Below are 20,044 nucleotides of genomic sequence, written 5' to 3'. Positions count from 1 at the left end.
GTATCCGCGGTGGTAGCGGTACAGTCAGGAGACCATGCAGGGATCGACCTGGTGCAGGTGGCTGCTACCTTAACTAGACCTCAAACCCAGCAAGCAAAGGAATTTCTTCAAAGAAATAGGGACATGTTTTCAGGGTTGCCAGGACTCACCAATATCATCGAGCACGACATTGTAACCGACCCCAAGGTAAAAGTGCGGTTAAAGCCTTACCGTATCCCAGAAGCTCATAGAGTGGCAGTGTCTGAAGAGGTGAAAAGAATGCTCGAGCTTAATGTCATTGAGGAATCGCAGAGCGAGTGGTCGAGTCCAATCGTGTTGGTACCCAAACCCAACGGCACTCTTCACTTCTGTAATGATTTTAGAAAACTGAATGAAATCTCCAAGTTTGACGCTTATCCCATGCCATGGGTAGATGAGCTTATTGAGAGGTTGGGGCCTGCCAGGTATATTACCACGCTGGACCTCACGAAAGGGTACTGGCAGATTCCCCTGACCAAGGAAGCTAGGGAGAAAACGGCCTTCTCTACCCCAGAAGGTCACTTCCAGTACAAACGAATGCCGTTTGGGTTACACTCTGCCCCCGCTACGTTCCAAAGGGCCATGGACAAAACTTTGCGTCCACATCATCGGTACGCTTCGGTGTATTTGGATGACATCGTCATCTTCAGCCCTGATTGGGAGTCACATCTTCCCCGAGTTCAGGCAGTCGTAGACTCCCTGAGAAGAGCAGGATTCACCATAAACCCAGAAAAATGTGCAGTTGGGGTGGAGGAAGCCAAGTACCTTGGGTACATTGTGGGTAGAGGGTTGGTAAAGCCCCAAATGAGCAAGGTGAAAGCCATACAGGACTGGCCCCGTCCCCTAACAAAGAAGCAGGTCAGAGCGTTTTTGGGCCTAGTTGGCTACTACCGGAGGTTTATACCCAACTTTGCCACCATTGCTGCTCCCTTGACTGACCTGACCAAAGGCGGAAAGTCAGTGATGATAAAATGGAATAATGATGCCGAAAAAGCTTTTCAGAAGCTTAAGACGGCATTGTGCCAGGATCCAGTGCTTGTTGCTCCAGACTTTAATAAGGATTTTGTAGTACAGACAGACGCTTCAAATGAGGGGTTAGGAGCAGTCCTGTCGCAGGTAATCAACGGGGAAGAGCACCCCGTTGTTTTCCTGAGTAGAAAGCTGACGGCAGCGGAGAAAAACTACGCGGTGGTAGAGCGGGAGTGTCTGGCCATTAAGTGGGCCTTGGACTCCTTGCGGTACTTCCTCCTGGGCAGAAGGTTTCGCTTGGTATCTGACCACGCTCCACTGACCTGGATGAGGCAAAATAAACACACAAATGCTAGAGTAACGAGGTGGTTTCTGTCTCTCCAGGAGTTCAATTTTGTGGTGGAGCACAGACCTGGGAAACTACACCAGAATGCTGATGCCCTCTCCCGGGTCCACTGTATGGTGTCAAATGGTGCCTCCAACACCTCCGCGTTGAGGCAGAGGGGGGGGATATGTACAGGACGCCAAGGTTGGGTCCTGGACGGGTACTATATATCACCTATATTTGGGATGTGGTCCCTTTAAGGGAATCATGGTAGGCTCAGGGGGTCACCCAAAATGGGTGACAGATTCCGGGTGCAGTTTGCGGGAGTGGACTGATTCGCAGTCCTCTCTGTATTTTTAGAGAGGTAGTTGGGACCCGGAATTTGGGAGGCTCTAAAGTGTCATTTGGGTGGGAAAGAGCCTCCCTCCCTGACCACAGGGGGTTAACAGCCTCCAGGAAGACACACAGCCCATAAAGACAGGAAGTGGTCAGAGAGGTGTGGTGAGAAGGAGAAGGAGTTGAACACCTGTCTGAGGAGCTGTCTGGCTGTGCTGTTATATTGGCTGTTTGCTGTTTTGGAGGCTGCATAAAGGTCTCTACAAGGACTCTTTTTGGTGAAGACCTTTTCTACAGAACTGTAGGTGTTTTTCCTTTTTTGTATTATTTTTGTGCTGAAGACAAGCGGACTTTGATTTATAGTTTTACATGCTGAAGAAAAGCTTTATTTTTGATTTATTGATAAATAAATATATTTTTGGTTTCACCTGACAACGGTTTAAGCACTTAATCCCACGGAGCTAGTATCCCCAAACTTCACAATATATATATATATATATATATATATATATATATATATATATATATATATATATATATATACACAAGGAAAGGGAACACATATATAACAACAAGGCAGGGATGAGAGACAACGGGAACAGGAGGCCAGATGGAGAAAGCAGAAGCATGGGGGAGCCAAGGCAGGAATCAGGGGACGAGTCTCAGGAACCAGGTACAGGAAACAGAGTCCAGGACAGGGCAGGAAGCGGATCAGGAACGGGCTTCAGGCAATGGATAAGATCAGGCAGGGACAAGTCTTTCAGTGAGGAATTCTAAAGGGCGGGCTTATATACTCCCAGCAGTTCCACATCAGGTGCAGCTTGATCACTAGAATGTGCCATGTCCCATCTGCTGGGAGACACCCGCTGGTGGCCACCAGAACTGCACCCTTTGATGCCAAAAGAAACAGTGACACCAGCAGGCGATCCAAGCAATAACAGTGTTCCTGACAGTTTTGCCCATATGTCGGGCTTCTTCAGGGGATGCTGTCCAATTAGAGGTACAAGCCTTCTATATCTCTTAAATTTTAATTAAAACACTGCCTGAATTCACAGGTGTCTATCTGCGTCATGGGAACCATGTGCTACAGGCAGCCATAGAGGGCATTCAAGGACCAGAAAAACAGGTCCTGTAGTGGACTCAGTACCGAGGGATGAATGCTGTCTAAAGCCACCAATGCTTATTTCTAAGGGTTCCAGCAGGATGTCACAGACAACCCGGAAGTGACTTATCACGGAAAAAAACAGATGCGATCGTTCAGGTGAGACCCGGCTTTACTGGGCTTTGTGTCCATTGGAATCGGTTGATGATGGAGATGCATTTTTTTGCAAAAAATACCTTTTTAACTTTGCAAAATGAGGAATGTTTGATGAGTTTAAATAAAGCATATGCTAGTTTTACTTTCCCCTTCTATTGCCATGTGTGAGCTCACAATCTGAGTTTTGCTACATATAAGTCGGAGGCCGCCGCTGATGTAATAATTAACCTTCTAGTTGTAAAGCACATTTGCCGAACATGAGAATGTGAGGCCAATCCATCTGGTGAGTGTAAACCTAATGGGGAGGTCGTGGCACACTGGCACATGGTGCGGTGTGAAGAACGTCTAATGCCGCGTACACCCGACCCGACCGGACTTTGCGGCAGAAAAGGTCAGACAGAATCATTTCATCGGATATTCCGATCGTGTGTGGGGGCTTCAGCTGACTTTTTTTTTTTTTCATAAATTCTGACGGGCCTAGAAATAGAACATGTTTTAAATCTTTCCAAAGGAATCAATTCCTATCGGGAAAACCGTTCGTCTGTATGCTATTCCGACAGACCAAAAACAACGCTATTGGCTACTGGCTATTGAACTTTGTTTTTCTACTCCCCTTGTACGTCATCGCGTTCTAAACGAACTGACTTTGGTGTGATCGTGTGTAGGCAAGTCAGTTTCAGCGCAACTCCATCTGAAAGACCGCGGGGGTTTATTCTGATGGAAAAACCGGTTGTGTACGCGGCATAAGACTGAAGCGATGGCTAGGGGTAAGAGTTAATGAACTAGGAGTTGAGCACTGCTAGTCTAATGCCGCATACACACGAGCGAATTGTCCGGCGTACTTAGTCCGGCAAACAATCCGGCGGATAGTCCAGCGGACTTTCTACCGAACGGACTTGGCCACACACGGACACACAGAAAGTCCGGCGATTGCTAGCGCGATGACGTACAGCACGTACGACGGGACTAGAAAAAGGAAGTTCAATAGCCTGTAGCCAATAGCTTCCTTTTTCGTACTTGCTTCTGAGCATGCGTCATTCTTAGTCCGCCGGACTAGCACACTGACGAACGTATTGTCCGCTGAAACCCAAGTCCCAAGATTGGACTGCAAAACTACTTTCTTAGTCCGCCGGGCTTTACGCTGGAAAAGTCAGCTGAAGCCCACACCCGATCGAATTGTCCGGTGAAATGCGTTTCATCGGACTAAGTACGCTGGACAATTCGCTCGCGTGTATGCGGCATTAGCCTTTGTACACGCGGTCGGACATTCCGACAACAAAATCCGTCTGATTTTTTTCTGACGGATTTTGTCCGAAACTGGTGTTTCATACACACGGTAGGACAAAGTTGTCGGAAAATCCGATCGTTCAGAACGTGATGACGTTTGTTCGTTGCAACGGGACTACGTTGCGGCTAGCAGCCAATAGCTTTGGTCTCGTAATTTGATCTGAGCACGCGTGGCATCAGAATTCTCTACAAACGATCGGACTTTGTCCAATCGGACCATGTTGTCTGAAAATTTTATATCCAGCTCTCAAACTTTGTTGGTCCGACATTCCGACGGAAACAGTCCGATGGAGCCCACACACGGTCGGATTATCCGACAACACAGTCCGATCAGACATTTTCCATTGGAATTTCCTACCGTGTGTACAAGGGCTAACACACATCCACCAAACTAATTCTTGGAATATTTATTCACACACACACACACTACTGTAGTATATTACACCTGAACTTGGGTTATGAAAATCTTTACCCTTGCAGTGGGTCAAGGTCACTTTTAGCCCTTGTACACACGGTCGGAGAATCCGTCGGAATGTGTCCTACCGGACCGTGTTGTCGGATAATCCGACTGTGTGTGGTATGCATCGGACTGATTCCGTCGGAATATCCGTCGGACCAAATTTTCCAACATGTTGAAAATATTTTCCCACCAACTGGTCCGATCGGACATACTCCGATCATGTGTAGAGAATTCCGATCGGACAAATTCTGCTCAGATCAAATTCCTACATCAAAGCTATTGGCTACTAGCCTGAATGTAGTCCCATCGTAACGAAATTACGTCATCACGCTCTGAAAGATCGGATTTTTCGACAACTTTGTCCGACCGTGTGTATGCAACAGTTTCGGACGAGATCCGACGGACAACATCCGACGGATTTGGTTGTCGGAATCTCCGACCGTGTGTACAGGGGCTTACAAGTTTTTATCCTGTTGCCTCCACAGGGCGCTCACATTACAAGCTTCAAACACACACGGCAATGTGTTTCCACACTAAAACTAAGGCCGCGTACACACGGGCGGACTGTATGGCCTACTTAGTCCGTCATACAATTCGACGGACAGTCCGTCATACTTTCGAATGAACGGACTTGACCACACACGGATGCACAAACAGTCCGTCGAAAGCTTGCGCGATGACGTGTACAGCACGTACGACGGGACTAGAAATAGGAAGTCCAATACACAGCAATGCAACCTTCCGCCGTGTAAATCCTTTCTGAGCATGCGCCATTCTTAGTCCGTCGAACTAGCCTACTGACGAGCGGACTGTCCGCTGAAACCAAAGTATGTCGGACAGAATTACGGAAATTCCGAAATACTTAGTACGCCAGACTGCACGCTGAAAAAGTCAGCTGAAACCCACACACGAGCGGACTGTCCGCTGAAATGTGTTTCGGCGGACTAAGTAGGCCATACAGTCCGCCCGTGTGTACGCGGCCCAAGCTGGACCAATTCCAGCCAACAAATTTCCATTTGCTAAAAGCTCTCATGTTACACAACAAAAAAACTAAAATATCGTATTTTCTCGTAGATTTGTTCCAAAACACATAAAGGCTAATTTAAGCTAAAAAAAAACAAAAAACAAAAAAAAAAAAACCCACACACCAAACCACGGACCATAGTTATATAAAGTATCAGCACTCATTATCAAAGACAAAAGAGGTCCTTAGATTATGGTGGATTATGGAGGGGACATTCAGGGGGTTCTCCAACCATACAGGGGTTCTCCAACCACAGCCAACGTACCTGTAATTAGACCCAAGAGCAGCACCATTGAGATCATTGTTAAAAGTGGAACCAGCGCCCTTCTCAGATGTCACCCAATAACTGGACTCCACCCTCCGAGCAGACCAAATGTTGCGTCATGGTATTTTGGTGAAGGGTTGACCTGTAGTGTGAAAATAAACAGCTTGAAGATGGAAAATATGAATTTTAGCTGCAGACCACATTAGTACTTCAATGAAAAAAGTTTTCTGGAAAAAAATGTTTCAGAGAAAGACAAAAGGCCTGACTGACTGTAAGCCCTTGTACACACGGTCGGAGATTCCGACAACCAAATCCGTCGGATCTTGTCCGAAACTGTTGCATACACACGGTTGGACAAAGTTGTCGGAAAATCCGATCTTTCAGAACGTGATGACGTAATTTCGTTACGACGGGACTACGTTCACGCTAGTAGCCAATAGCTTTGATGTAGGAATTTGATCTGAGCATGCGTGGCACTTTCTCTACACATGATCGGAGTATGTCCGATCGGAGCATTTCGTTGGAAAATATTTCCAGCAAGTTGAAAAATTTGGTCCGATTGATATTCCGACGGAAACAGTCTGATGCAGACCACACACAGTCGGAATATCCGACAAAACGGTCCGATCAGACACATTCTGTCGGAATCTTCGACTGTGTGTACAAGGGCTAAGCCCTTGTACACACGGTCGGAGAATCCGTCGGAATGTGTCCTATCGGACCGTGTCATCAGATAATCCGACTGTGTGTGGTATGCATCGGACTGATTCCGTCGAAATATCCGTCGGACCCAATTTTCCAACATGTTGGAAATATTTCCCGACCAACTGGGCCGGTCGGACATACTCCGATCATGTGTAGAGAATTTTGATCGGACCAAGTGCCACGCATGCTCAGATCAAATTCCTACATCAAAGCTATTGGCTACTAGCGTGAATGTAGTCCCATCGTAACGAAATTACGTCATCACGTTCTGAACGATCGGATTTTCCGACAACTTTGTCCGACCGTGTGTATGCAACAGTTTCGGACAAGATCCGACGGACAAAATCCGACGGGCAAAATCCGACGGATTTGGTTGTGGAAATGTCCGACCGTGTGTACAGGGGCTAAGAAGTACTGGACGTAAAAGTGAACGTGTTTGAAAGAGTTCCTGGTTTTAACTGTAATGGTCCGGACCTGTACAGAAAATGAACCATTTACTATTCATTACCCTCTACCTTCTGCCCATTGATCTACTGTATTAGCTGCCTCCAAAGGCCATAATGACTTTGCAGGATGGAAAGTCATCTATACGTCTAAATGTAGCCCCTCCCACTGCCAAAATAATTTTAATACCTCCAGATCTGGTCACCTCCAGGAAGGTCCTCATATTGAAACCAAACAGCACTGGCCTCAGGTCATATGGAATATCAAAAGCAAACCAGCCTCGCCTTCTTTTTGACCATTAGTGGTAAAGGTGGAAGGCATCCGCCAACCTGAAAGTAGCGCTGTGCCTCTTCTTCATGCTAATGTGGAAGAAAAGAAAGTAGAGGAGCACCTGGTATCCAATAAAGGTAAGTATGTTTGTATTTTATTTGAAGTTTCATCAGTAAAAAGAGGCCAACACTTTTCGGGGGACTAAGGACTACCCCTTCATCAGGGCTGTTAGTGGAAGTGGTTATGGAATAATCCTGTTGGGTGTCTTTGGCACATGAATCGGACTGTTAGATGTTCACAACTGAAGCTTCAAATAAAATACAAATATATTTACCTTTATTTGATACCCAGGCGTTCCTCTTTCTTTTCTTCCACATTATACATCGACTTTTAGGCCACACAGTGAGGTAGCAGCCCAAGCCCAAACTTTTCCTTAAACTGGACAATACTATTCCCTGATGAAGTCACATGACAGTGACGAACACGCGTCGGAAAAAGAGAGAGAGAGAGAGAGACACCGGAAGTGACGTCCGAGCCTGCCGTTCGTCGTTTGTTTACACTTGATGCCTGTTTTAATCATACTAAATGTGAGTAACCTGATAATTTTATTAAATAAAAATTGCAATACCGAACTTACTACACTATCCAGTACAATCTTTTATACTTTGTGAGGTACACCTGCCCTAAGACATTGGGTATAAAGGAGTGAGGAAACCCCTATTGTGGCCAATATATGTTGCTACATGCTGTAACCTTACAGCTGTAAGGTAAGGGGACATCTATCCATTTATCCCACGGAAGCAGGGGCGTAACTATAGGGGGTGCAGCAGTCGCGACCGCAACTGGGCCCTGTGCTGCAGGGGGCCCATGCAGCCCCCTCTACATATGGCCGGCAGCAGCATAGGCAGCTAGGGGTACCAGTGCACCATGCACACGGGTGGCTGGAGGTGGAGGGTGACTAGCAGAGCTCCATGCTCGACTATTGCACTGGCTGCTCTTTAGTTGTGCATTCCTCGCATGACCTGTGTCCTCAGCCGGCTCCTCAGAGTACCCCTCTCCTGCTCCATGCATTGCCGCTCAGTCCGATGTCTGTTCTCCCCAGCCAGAGTACCGCCCCCCCCCCCCCCCCCCACGAGTCTGGCCCACACTGCACTGCATACTTCTCCCGGGTAAACAAACTTTAAGAACACAGATGCAGTGCAGCCCTATGGGAGCTCCCTGGAGGACACTGCAGGCTTGTCTGCCAGCCCCCCTCCTCCCCCATCATACACAGATGATGAAAGGTCTTTCTGGAAGATATGCTGATCGCCCGTCCAACACACTGGATGGAGCCCAGGCCAACATGGATGAGTGCGCGGCCTGCAGCTTGGTCATGGTGAGTGAGAGGACCCCATCCCCCACACACCATTACATGCCCCCTCCATCTCCCCCTGGGGACAGGGACCCCTTCTCACCTGGGGGCAGTAACTTAATCTGCCCTGGAGAAAAGGACCTCATCTCTTCTGGGGCCGGGGACCCCATCCTGCCTAGGGACAGTCCCCCAATGGGGCACCTAAAAATAAATAATAATAAAAAAAAACGACTGATGCCAGTGGTGGAACTACAGGGCTCACAAAGGTCATACCTGTGACCACGCCCTGGAGTTCCACCGCCGGACTCGGAGGGAAGGGCCCTGGCCGGGGTTCAGGGGGGCCCTTCATGGTTTCTTGCATCGGGGCCCTGAAGGTTCTAGTTATGCCACTGCACGGAGGGAAAAGAAGGAGTGTGGTACTGAATTGCCTGCATGATTTGCGCAGCACACTACGTTGGAATGCCTTTTGCCTGAATGCTGCGTCAGCAACATTTGCACTCATTTCACTATTTAGACTGTTTTATTTTTTGATTCATTGTTCGGATTAATTGGCACTAAGCACTTTATTTTAACGGATCTGGTTTTGAGTTTCAATAATTTCTTTTGATTATTCATTTATTATATACATATATGGTGTGTGCACTAGTCACTTTACTGGTTCATGTTTTTTTTTTTTTTTTGCACCACTAAGATTTAGCACTTGGCACTTTATTTCATAGTGGTGCTATATTTCTAGCACAGTTGCGCTTTGATTTATATATGTTATGACATATTGTTATTATCTGACCACCTATCCTTTGCTACCATTGTAATTAAGATCAGCACGGTTCATATAGTGGACTATTATCAGATATAATTCATGTTCTAGCACTTTATTTTATATTTATTTGCTTTGCCTTCACCCCCCTCCCCTTCCCTTCTACTTCCTTTATCCCTATACGGCACTATCATACATATACATTTTTATCTACACTGGCTCTATGCCCTCACACCACCTACCAGAGTGTTTGAGGGGTAGAAGGAGCCTTTCTTGAGCTATCCCTCCTCATTTGGAGCCCTAACCCTGTACTAAGCACTGTCTCTCACAAGCGGGGTGCTCTCCCTACCATGAGAAGCGTGTGAAAATGATGTGGGGTTCCTTATTTAGAAGGTTCCCTCACCCAAGATGGCAGTCAAAGTCTCTTAAAGCGGAGGTCCACCCTAAAGTGGACCTTCCGCTCATCGGAACCCTCCCCCCCTCCGGCGCCACAATTGGCACCTTTCAGGGGGGAGGGGGGGTGCAGGTACCTGTACAGTACAGGTATCTGCACCCACTTCCGGGATAGCTCTCTGCGGAAAGGGGCGTAGATTACGCCCCTTTCCGCAAGTGCCCGCCCCTTTCCGCAAGTGCCCCGCTGCCTGCTGGGAAACACACAGATCCCAGAGGCAGCGGGGACCGTCCTTATTGCGCAGCGCAACTCGCGCATGCGCAGTAGGGAACCGGGAAATTAAGCCGAAAGGCTCCATTTCCTGATTCCCATACTCAAGATGGCGGCGGCAGCACCCGAGAGACGATCGAGAGATCGGCTTCGGGTGCCGACATCGCGGGCACGCTGGACAGGTAAGTGTCACTATTTTAAAAGTCAGCAGCTGCAGTATTTGTAGCTGCTGGCTTTAAAAAAAAAAAAAAACGCGGGGTCCTGGCGGACTCCCGCTTTAAGCCCTTGTACACACGGTCGGAGAATCCGGCGGAATGTGTCCTTTTGGACCGTGTTGTCAGATATTCCGACTGTGTGTGGTCTGCATCGGATTGATTCCGTCGGAATATCCGTCTGACCAAATTTTCCAACATGTTGTAAATATTTTCCGACCAACTGGTCCGGTCGGACATACTCCGATCATGTGTAGAGAATTCCGATCGGACAAAGTGCCACGCATGTTCAGATCAAATTCCTACATCAAAGCTATTGGCTACTAGCCTGAACGTAGTCCCGTCGTAACGAAATAACGTCATCACGTTCTGAAAGATCGGACTTTCCGACAACTTTGTCCGACCGTGTGTGTATGCAACAGTTTTGGGACAAGATCCGACGGATAAAATCCGATGGATTTGGTTGTCGAAATGTCCGACCCGTGTGTACAAGGGCTAAGAGTTTGGTGTCCAACCAGATTACTTTCCTCTGTTAGTGCACTACATAGTCATATTTACCAGCCCCTTCCTTATCTGAATGAACACAGTGAGTGATCAGTACTGGCTCTTAGCACATGCTACTACAGTGATTTACAATATGTCCAGCAGCCCCTCAGGCAGTATATAATGTTTGGGGGTTCTATGTAATTTTCTAGCCAAACAAATGATGATTTTTACATGTAGGCGAGTAATGTCAGAATTGGCATGGTAAAAGGGGTGATTATGGTATTCATCTATTGCGCTCCATGTTTGAAAAGGAATTTGTCTGGTTACTCGAAATGTTGGATTTATTTTATGGTGGTTTATGCACTTTAACTTATTTGTGCTTATCTGCTTTGCACTTTAAAGTGATACGTAACACATACTGTTTAATTTACATTGTTACTTCTATCTCTGTATGTAGATGATGGCGCTGTAATTATTTTAATTAAAAAATAAATCCCTTTTTCCTAATGGATATCCAGCTGTCACATGACCCGGCTCTCTCCCAGTCTGTCTGCAGGGAAACATAGGCAGGAGGAGCTTCTAGTCCTCTGCTGCTGGTAGCATGTTCAAACCCCCCTCCCCCCCCCCAAAAAAATGGCCTTTAGAATACAGAGTGTAGCACCCTCTACCAGAAGGTAGGTGCTAGTTAGGGTTGTTTTACTAGGTTTGTTAACCACTTCAGCTCCGGACCAATAAACACCTTAAGGACCAGAGGTCTTTTTGCAATTTCGCACTGCGCTGCTTTAACTGGTAATTGCGCGGTCATGCAATATTGCATCCAAACGAAATTTGCGTCCTTTTCTTCCCACAAATAGAGCTTTCTTTTGATGGTATTTGATTGCCTCTGCGATTTTTTTTTTTTTGCGATATAAATGGAAAAAGAGCGAAAATTTTGAAAAAAAAAGATATTTTCTTCTTTTTGTTATAAGAAAAATCGAATAAACTAAATTTTAGTCATACATTGAGGGCAAAATTTATTCAGCCACATGTCTTTAGTAAAAAAAATGTCAATAAGCGTATATTTTTTGGTTTGCGCAAAAGTTATAGCATCTACAAACTAGAGTACATTTTCTGGAATTTACACAGCTTTTAATTTATGACTGCCGATCTCATTTCTTGAGGTGCTAAAATGGCAGGGCAGTACAAATCCCCCCCAAATGACCTCATTTTGGAAAGTAGACACCCCAAGGAAATTGCTGATGGGTATGTTGAGCCCATTGAATATTTATTTTTTTTGTCCTAAGGGATTGAATAATGACAAAAAAAAAAAAAAGTTGTCACTAAATGATATATTGCTCACACATGCCATGGTTATATGTGGAATTGCACCCCAAAATATATTCCGCTACTTCTCCCGAGTATGGGGATACCACATGTGTGGGACTTTTTGGGAGTCTAGTCGCGCACGGCACCCCGAAAACCAATCACCACCTTCAGGATTTCTAAGGGTGCAAATTTTTGATTTAACTCCTCACTACCTATCACAGTTTCGAAGGCCATAAAATGCCAAAATAGCACAAAACCCCCCCAAATGACCCCATTTTGGAAAGTAGACACCCCAAGCTATTTACTGAGAGGCATGTTGAGTCCATGGAATATTTTATATTTTGCCAAAAGTTGCGGGAATATTACAAACTTTTTTTTTTTTTGCACAAAGTTGTCACTAAATGATATATTGCTCACACATGCTATGGGCAGAAGTCAAATTACACCCCAAAATAAATTCTGCTGCTTCTCCCGAGTACGGGGACTTTTTTGGAGCCTAGCCACGTACGGGACCCCGAAAACCAAGCACTGCCTTCCGGATTTGAATATAAAATGCTATAAAAAACAAACTAACCAGAGTCACCCGTAACACTTATACGGTGATCAGTGGTGAAAGGGTTAACTAGGGGCAATCAGGGGGTTCAAATTTTTATTAGGTAGTATATGGGGGTCCCTGGCGCTATATAAAAACCTGACGGGGAACCTAAATAACTAACTGGCTAACCAGCGTCACCAGTGACACTTATACTGTGATCGCTGGTGAAAGGGGGTGAAAGGGTTAACTAGCAGCAATCAGGGGGTTAAAACCATTATTGGGTAGTATATCGGGGTACCTAGCGCTATAAAAACCTGGCGGTGAACCTAAAAAAATAACTAGCTACCTAGCGACACTGATGCAGCGTTCAGAAAAATTATCGCTTAGTGACACTGGCAAAAGGGGGTGAAAGGGTTAACTAGCGGAAATCAGGGGGTTAAAACCATTATTGGGTAGTATATCGGGGTACCTAGCGCTATAAAAACCTGGCGGTGAACCTAAAAAAATAACTAGCTACCTAGCGACTGTAGCGACACTAATGCAGCGATCAGAAAAACGATCGCTTAGTGACACTGGCAAAAGGGGGTGAAAGGGTTAACTAGCGGCAATCAGGGGGTTAAAACCATTATTGAGTAGTATATCGGGGTACCTAGCGCTATAAAAACCTGGCGGTGAACCTAAAAAAATAACTAGCTACCTAGCGACTGTAGCGACACTAATGCAGCGATCAGAAAAACGATCGCTTAGTGACACTGGCAAAAGGGGGTGAAAGGGTTAACTAGCGGCAATCAGGGGGTTAAAACCATTATTGGGTAGTATATCGGGGTACCTAGCGATATAAAAACCTGGCGGTGAACCTAAAAAAATAACTAGCTACCTAGCGACACTAGCGACACATGCAGCGATCAGAAAAATGATCGCTTAGTGACACTGGCAAAAGGGGGTGAAAGGGTTAACTCTAGGGGCAATCAGGGGGTTAAATCTTTATTGGGGGGTGATAGGGGGCTACCCTGGACCTAACACTAACTGTCCTGACAGTTTTTACTGTCACAACTGACACTGAATGCATTGATCAGTAAAGAAATGATCAATGCAATCAGTGACACTGTGACTGGGGGGGGAGGGGGGGCGGGGGGGGGGATCGGGGGGGGGTTTGTGTGCCTGTGTGTACCTACATGTCAGTGTAGTGTTGGTGCACACTTACTATTAGTCTTCTCCTCGTAGTCCGGTCAAAAAGACCGCCCCGAGGAGAATGACATCACTTCCTCCTTCCTGTGTAAACAATACACAGGGGAGGAAGCTTCTCATTGGCCAGGAGCGATCCAGAGGGGGTGGCCGAAAACCAACGGCCATCCCCTCCTCACGGAGCGCTCCTGGACCGAATCGGACTGCCGTAAACAGCGGGAGGGGGTCCGATCGGACCCCCCACCCGCTGGAAGGCAATCACGTAGATGTACGTGATTGTGCCTGCCTGTGCCATTGTGCTGACGTACAATGGCAATACGGCGGTCCTGAAGTGGTTAAAGTGGTGTTGCCACCAAAAAAAAAAAAAATAGCTGAAAATTCATAAAAAAAATAAAAAAAAAACCTAATTGGAAAAAAAAAAATGTTTTACTCACCTAATACCTGTTGCTAGGGGGTTCCTCGTAGTCTTCCTTTTTCAATGCCCGGGCTGGTGACATCACTTCTCCTCGCGCCGCACAGTCATCTGGGACTTGTCACGTGTCCCAGATGACTGTGCGGCGTATCACGGCGCCGCTCGTGCATGCGCAGTGGGTGCCCAGCTGTGAAGGCACAGCCGGGTGCCCACAGTAAGTGCGTAGCGGGGAACGAGGGGAGGGGCTTCGTTCCCCCGCATCGCTGGACCCTGGGACAGGTAAGTGTCCGATTATTAAAAGTCAACAGCTGCAGTATTTGTAGCTGCTGACTTTTACATTTTTTTTTTTTAGGGGGCACCGCACTTTAACCTCCCTGGCGGTATGATTCAGTCTGGAATAAGGTGCTGAAAGCGGTACAATTATTTTGCATGGAAATTTGGCTTTTATTTTGTAGTCCTGTAATTAGGAATAACGCTCTGAAATCTCTTCAAACCAGAGTCTAGCGGACATCCCGGGTATGATAAAGTTTATAATATAATAAAGAATAATAAAAATTATTCAATAATGTAATCAAATCCAAAAAAAACTGAAAAGGAGACATGTTTTGGTTGCTATGGACAATCTCCAAATTCCAGGCAGTAAAAAAATAGGATTTTTATATACAGCTTACCTGTAAAATCCTTTTCTTGAGAGTACATCATGGGACACAGGAGCTTCATTACATAGTGGGTTATATAGGCACCTCTGGTGATTGGACACTGGTTGACCCAATTAAAGAGAATTCCTCCCCTATATAACCCCTCCCATTAGGGAGGCACCTCAGTTTTGTAGCAAAGCAATAAGAAACCACGTAAAACCCAAGAGGGGCGGGAGCCCTGTGTCCCGTGATGTACTCTCAAGAAAAGGATTTTACAGGTAAGCTGTATATAAAAATCCTATTTTCTTGATCATACATCACGGGACACAGGAGCTTCATTACATAGTGGGATGTCCCATAGCAATGCTCAGGTTGAGGGGAGGGAGACACAGATCATAATTGAAGACCGCCAGGGACCTGAGGACCTAAACTGCAGCCTGCAGAACACTACGCCCAAAGGCGATATCCTCTTGCCCTCTGACATCCACCTGATAGAATCTGGTGAATGTGTGGACTGATGACCAAGTCGCAGCCTTACAGATCTGAGCCAGGGAGGCCTGGTGATGCACTGCCCAAGAAGCACTTACAGCCCTAGTAGAGTGCGCCTTCACCTGAAAAGGAGGAATCTTCCCCTTTAAATCATAGGCCTGAGAAATAACCTGTCTGATCCACCTCGAGAGAGTGGACTTTGACGCTGCCTGACCCCTTTTAGGGCCCTCCGGCAGAATAAATAGACAGTCAGTTTTCCTTATCTGAGCAGTTGCCTGAAGATAAAGACTGATTGCTCTAACCACATCTAAAGTGTGTAAGGACTCTTCCTCTATGGACTGAGGGTTTGGAAAAAAGGATGGTAGGATTACATCCTGATTCAGGTGAAAACCTGAAACTACCTTAGGTAGGAAGGACCTGTTGGGACGCATGACCACTCGGTCCTTATGGATAATTAAATAGGGCTCTTTACAGGAAAGAGCTGCCAATTCTGATACCCTTCTAGCCGTGGATATGGCTACTAGGAACACCAGCTTCTTTGTCAGGAGAGTTAAGGAAGCCAGATGCAGAGGTTCAAATGGTTGGGCTTCTAAGGCCGAGAGAACCAAATTCAGATCCCATGGGCATACCGGAGGTTTGACTGGCGGTCTCATCCGCATAGCCCCCTGGATAAAAGCCCGTACTAGGGAATGTGATGCAAGCGATCTTTGAAAAAAGACCGATAGGGCCGAAATCTGCACCTTGATGGTGCTTATGGCCAAATTCATTTCAAGGCCTGATTGGAGAAAGGCCAAGATTCTGCTAATGACATACCTTCTGGGATGCCATCTCCTGGGTTCACACCAGGAAACATATGCCCTCCAGATCTTGTAATAGATACGCCTGGAGGCCGGTTTTCTGGCATTGACCAGAGTGGAGAGGACTGGCCCCGAAAGACCACGGCCTCTCAAAATGTGGGTCTCAGCAGCCAGACCGTCAAATTCAGACTGCGTAAAGCAGGGTGGTAGATTGGACCCTGTGAGAGCAGATCTGGCCGGAGAGGGAGGGTCCATGACCTGCCCACTGCCAACTTCATGATTTCTGCGAACCATGGTCGCCTGGGCCAAGCCGAGGCCACTAGAAGGACCGGCTTCGTCTCCCTCTTGACCCTTCCCAAGAACCTCGATAACAGCGGGTTCGGGGGGAAGGCATAGATCAGATTGTACTGATCCCAGGGAACTGTCAGAGCATCTGACCCCTGAGCAAGTGCATCTCTTGTCCTTGACACAAAGTTGTCCAGTTTCCTGTTGAATCTGGACGCAAACAAATCCACGTCTGGAGTGCCCCACCTGTGACATATGTCTTGAAACACCTCGGGGTGCAGAGCCCATTCTCCTGGGCACAACTGCTGGCAGCTGAGATAATCTGCCTGCCAATTCTCCACTCCTGGGATGAAGACTGCAGAGAGGCACGGAACATGCTCTTCTGCCCAGACAAGTATGCGATTCACCTCCTTTTGGGCCACCAGACTTCTGGTACCGCCCTGGTGATTGATGTAAGCCACCGCGGTGGCATTGTCGGACTGAATCCGAACTGGGAAACCTCGCAGTCTGTGAGACCACTCTCTGAGTGCCATGTAAATTGCCCGAATCTCCAAGATGTTTATGGGCAGCAGACTTTCTGTCGCAGACCATTTTCCCTGCGAGCATGTTTCCTGCAACACGGCTCCCCAGCCTGTCAGGCTGGCATCCGTGGTGACAATCTTCCATAAGAGGGGAAGAAAGGTTTTGCCTTTCAGCAAATTTTTGGTCTGTAACCACCAGACAAGACTTTTGCGTGCCCGAGGGGATAAACGCATAGGAAGATCCAGGGATTGGGGCTTCCTGTTCCAAATCGCAAGGATGCATCTTTGCAGGGGCCTTGAGTGGAACTGGGCAAATGGAACGGCCTCGAAAGAGGCGACCATCTTTCCCAACAGTCTCATGCACAACCGAATGGCGGAAGATCTTCTGCCCAGAATCAGGTGCACTAGATCTCCAATGGCCAAGGCCTTTGGTTTTGGAAGGAACACCCTGCCTTGAGTGGTGTCGATAATCAGACCCAGATAATCCAACCTGGTGGTCGGTTGTAAAGACGACTTTTCTAGGTTTATAATCCAACCTAGGCGGCCCAGATGTTCTAGCGTTTTGGTGACGCTGCGACTTAGGCACGCTGCAGTTCTCTCTACGAGAAGCAAGTCGTCTAGGTAAGCCATGACGGCTATGCCCTGAACTCTTAAGATTGCTAAGAGAGGGTCTAGAATCTTCGTGAAGACTCGAGGGGCCGTAGCTAGGCCGAACGGCAGGGCCACAAATTGAAAATGGCGCTGCTCTACCGCAAACCTCAGAAACTTCTGGTGTGCGGGAAATATTGGCACATGGAGATATGCGTCTTTGATATCTATTGATGCCATGAATTCTCCTCCCTGCAGGGAGGAGACCACAGTGCGTATTGACTGCATCCGGAAGGTCTGGATGTGTAGAAACTGGTTTAAGTCTCTCAGATCCAAGATAGGTCTGACACTTCCGTTTGGTTTTGGAACGGTGAAGAGATTCGAATAGAAACCTGAACCCTGATCTTTCGGGCTCACCTCTACTATCACACCTTGGGATAGTAATTGATCTAAGGCCAGAAATAGCGGTTTCTGCTTTATCGGATCCCTGGGGATCCTTGACCTTAGAAAACGAGAAGGTGGAATCTCCTGAAACTCTAGCTTGTAGCCCAGAGATACTGAAGAGATCACCCATTTGTCCTGAATCTCTTCCCGCCAGGCGCCTGCAAACTGCAGGAGCCTTCCCCCCACTCGGCCGAGCGGGGGCGCCCCTTCACAAGGATGTCTTGGAGGTCTGCTTGGCAGGCTTCCGCCCCCAAGTCCTTTTCTGTCCCTGGGCTCGGCCCTGAGGCTTTCCAGCCGAGGAGGGCTGCGAAGGCCGTCGCCACTGTTTAGAGCTTGACGCTTCAGGAGAGAGAGTACGCCTGAAAGAAGGACGTTTACTCTTCTTGACTGGAAGGAGTGTAGATTTACCTCCCGAAATATTTTGGACGAATTTATCTAATTCTTCTCCAAACAACCGTTCCCCTTTAAATGGGAACCCAGCCAAATGCTTCTTGCATGACATCTCAGCAGCCCAATTCTTTAGCCATAGAGCCCTACGCATGTGTACCAGCATGAGGGACAAACGTGATGCTTGTTGGACAGAATCCAAAATCGCATCAATTATGAAACATAAGATGTGAGGCATCTCTGCATATTTCTCTACTTCCTCATTAGGAAGGAGTTCAAACATCTGTTTAACCTGTTCCTTAAGGAACTGACACAACCCCACGGCTGCGACTGTAGGTTGCACCACAGCGCCGGCCATGGAAAAGGAGGCTTTTAACAAGGTTTCCAGCTTTTTGTCAGCTGGATCCTTAAATACCTGCGCATTATTCAAAGGACAAGTTAGGTTTTTATTCACACAAGAGATAGCCGCATCCACAGATGGGGCCCCCCACTTCTTGGTGAAACTTTCCTCCACGGGATAATACATAGAAAACCTCTTGGGAGGAGTAAACAGTTTATCGGGATGTCCCCAGTCCTTATACATCAAGTCAGCCATTAAAGGATGAATTGGGAAGGAACAAGCAGTCTGTGGGGCTTTCCTGACTCCCAGGGAAGAGACAGAGGATGTAGCGACTTCAGCAGCTGGCATTCTGAACGTGGTACGCACCAATTCAGTGTAATACTGCACCTGCTTTCTGAGTGCCTGGGAGGAGGGGACTGACTCCTCATCCTCTGACTGATCCGACTGCTCATGATCCCTTTCCAAAGATAGGGATCTCTCCTCATTTTCAGAGCAACTGTCTGAGAGAGGAATCTCAGCAGAGGGAGGGGATCTACCCCTTTTCTTGCTATCTTTTAGGGAAGCAGAAATAAAATTCATTATCCTCCCTTCAAAACTCTCCAATGAAGCCCTAAGGGAGTCCTCCGTAACATAGACCGGGGCTGCGACATTAGGAGAGGCTGCAAAGCCTGAAAGGGGCACTGACTCGTCTTGAGATGCAGGCTCCACTCTTGCAGAGGGGGATGGTAATCTGCATGCACCTTTAGAACCCCTAGACCTAGGCGGTGACCTGCCAGTGCTTTTGTTACCTGCCCCTGAAACCCTCTTACGAGGAGACATAGTACTGAGCTACAAAGCAGAGTTACTAGTGTAAAATGCAATCACTTTGTTGTGCTTAAAGTCTCACAATAAATCAATATAAGCTTAACTGCACAATATGATGCTGAGTAGGTGTCTTAAGGTTCGCCTGGATCCAATCCCACGGATGCTTACAGCCCACAGCTCCTGTGTCTCACCTTACAGTCCCCTGACGCTCTGGGCTTTTAAAAACGGCCGTTTTGGCGCCTGCATAGCAGCCTGGAGCACTTGATTGTGCACAGCTGGCAACCACACCCCCCCCTCTCCCTATTAGGCCGGGAGCGCGCCCGGCGCGCGTGCACGCGCCCGCGCGCGTGCACGAGGACCGCGGGATCCGGAGGGGGGAAGGGGAACCCAAAAGGAGTGACCTGGGACCCCCTGATCTGCGTGGGACCCCTTTTTTATTTGTATTGTGGCAGGGACTGCAAGGAAACGTGATAGCTGGGAGGACCA

The 20,044-nt window shown here is 47.3% G+C and overlaps 1 long non-coding RNA gene across 1 annotated transcript in view; it reads right to left on the bottom strand.

Moving 5' to 3' along the window:
* The window catches only part of LOC143984207 (uncharacterized), a 78,252-nt gene that overhangs the window by 5,657 nt on the left and 52,551 nt on the right, over positions 1–20,044 (bottom strand). The window contains exon 2 of the long non-coding RNA XR_013274721.1: positions 5,943–6,084. This is a non-coding gene — a long non-coding RNA (uncharacterized LOC143984207). The remainder of the gene's footprint in view (positions 1–5,942; positions 6,085–20,044) is intronic.

The sequence above is a fragment of the Lithobates pipiens genome, unplaced genomic scaffold, assembly GCF_037356315.1.
Source record: "Lithobates pipiens isolate NorthernLeopardFrog02 unplaced genomic scaffold, aLitPip1_a1.2 Scaffold_16, whole genome shotgun sequence".
NCBI classification, from domain to species: domain Eukaryota; kingdom Metazoa; phylum Chordata; class Amphibia; order Anura; family Ranidae; genus Lithobates; species Lithobates pipiens.
Note: the sequence above shows the minus strand (reverse complement) of the source record. Positions and strands in the feature narration are given on the sequence as shown.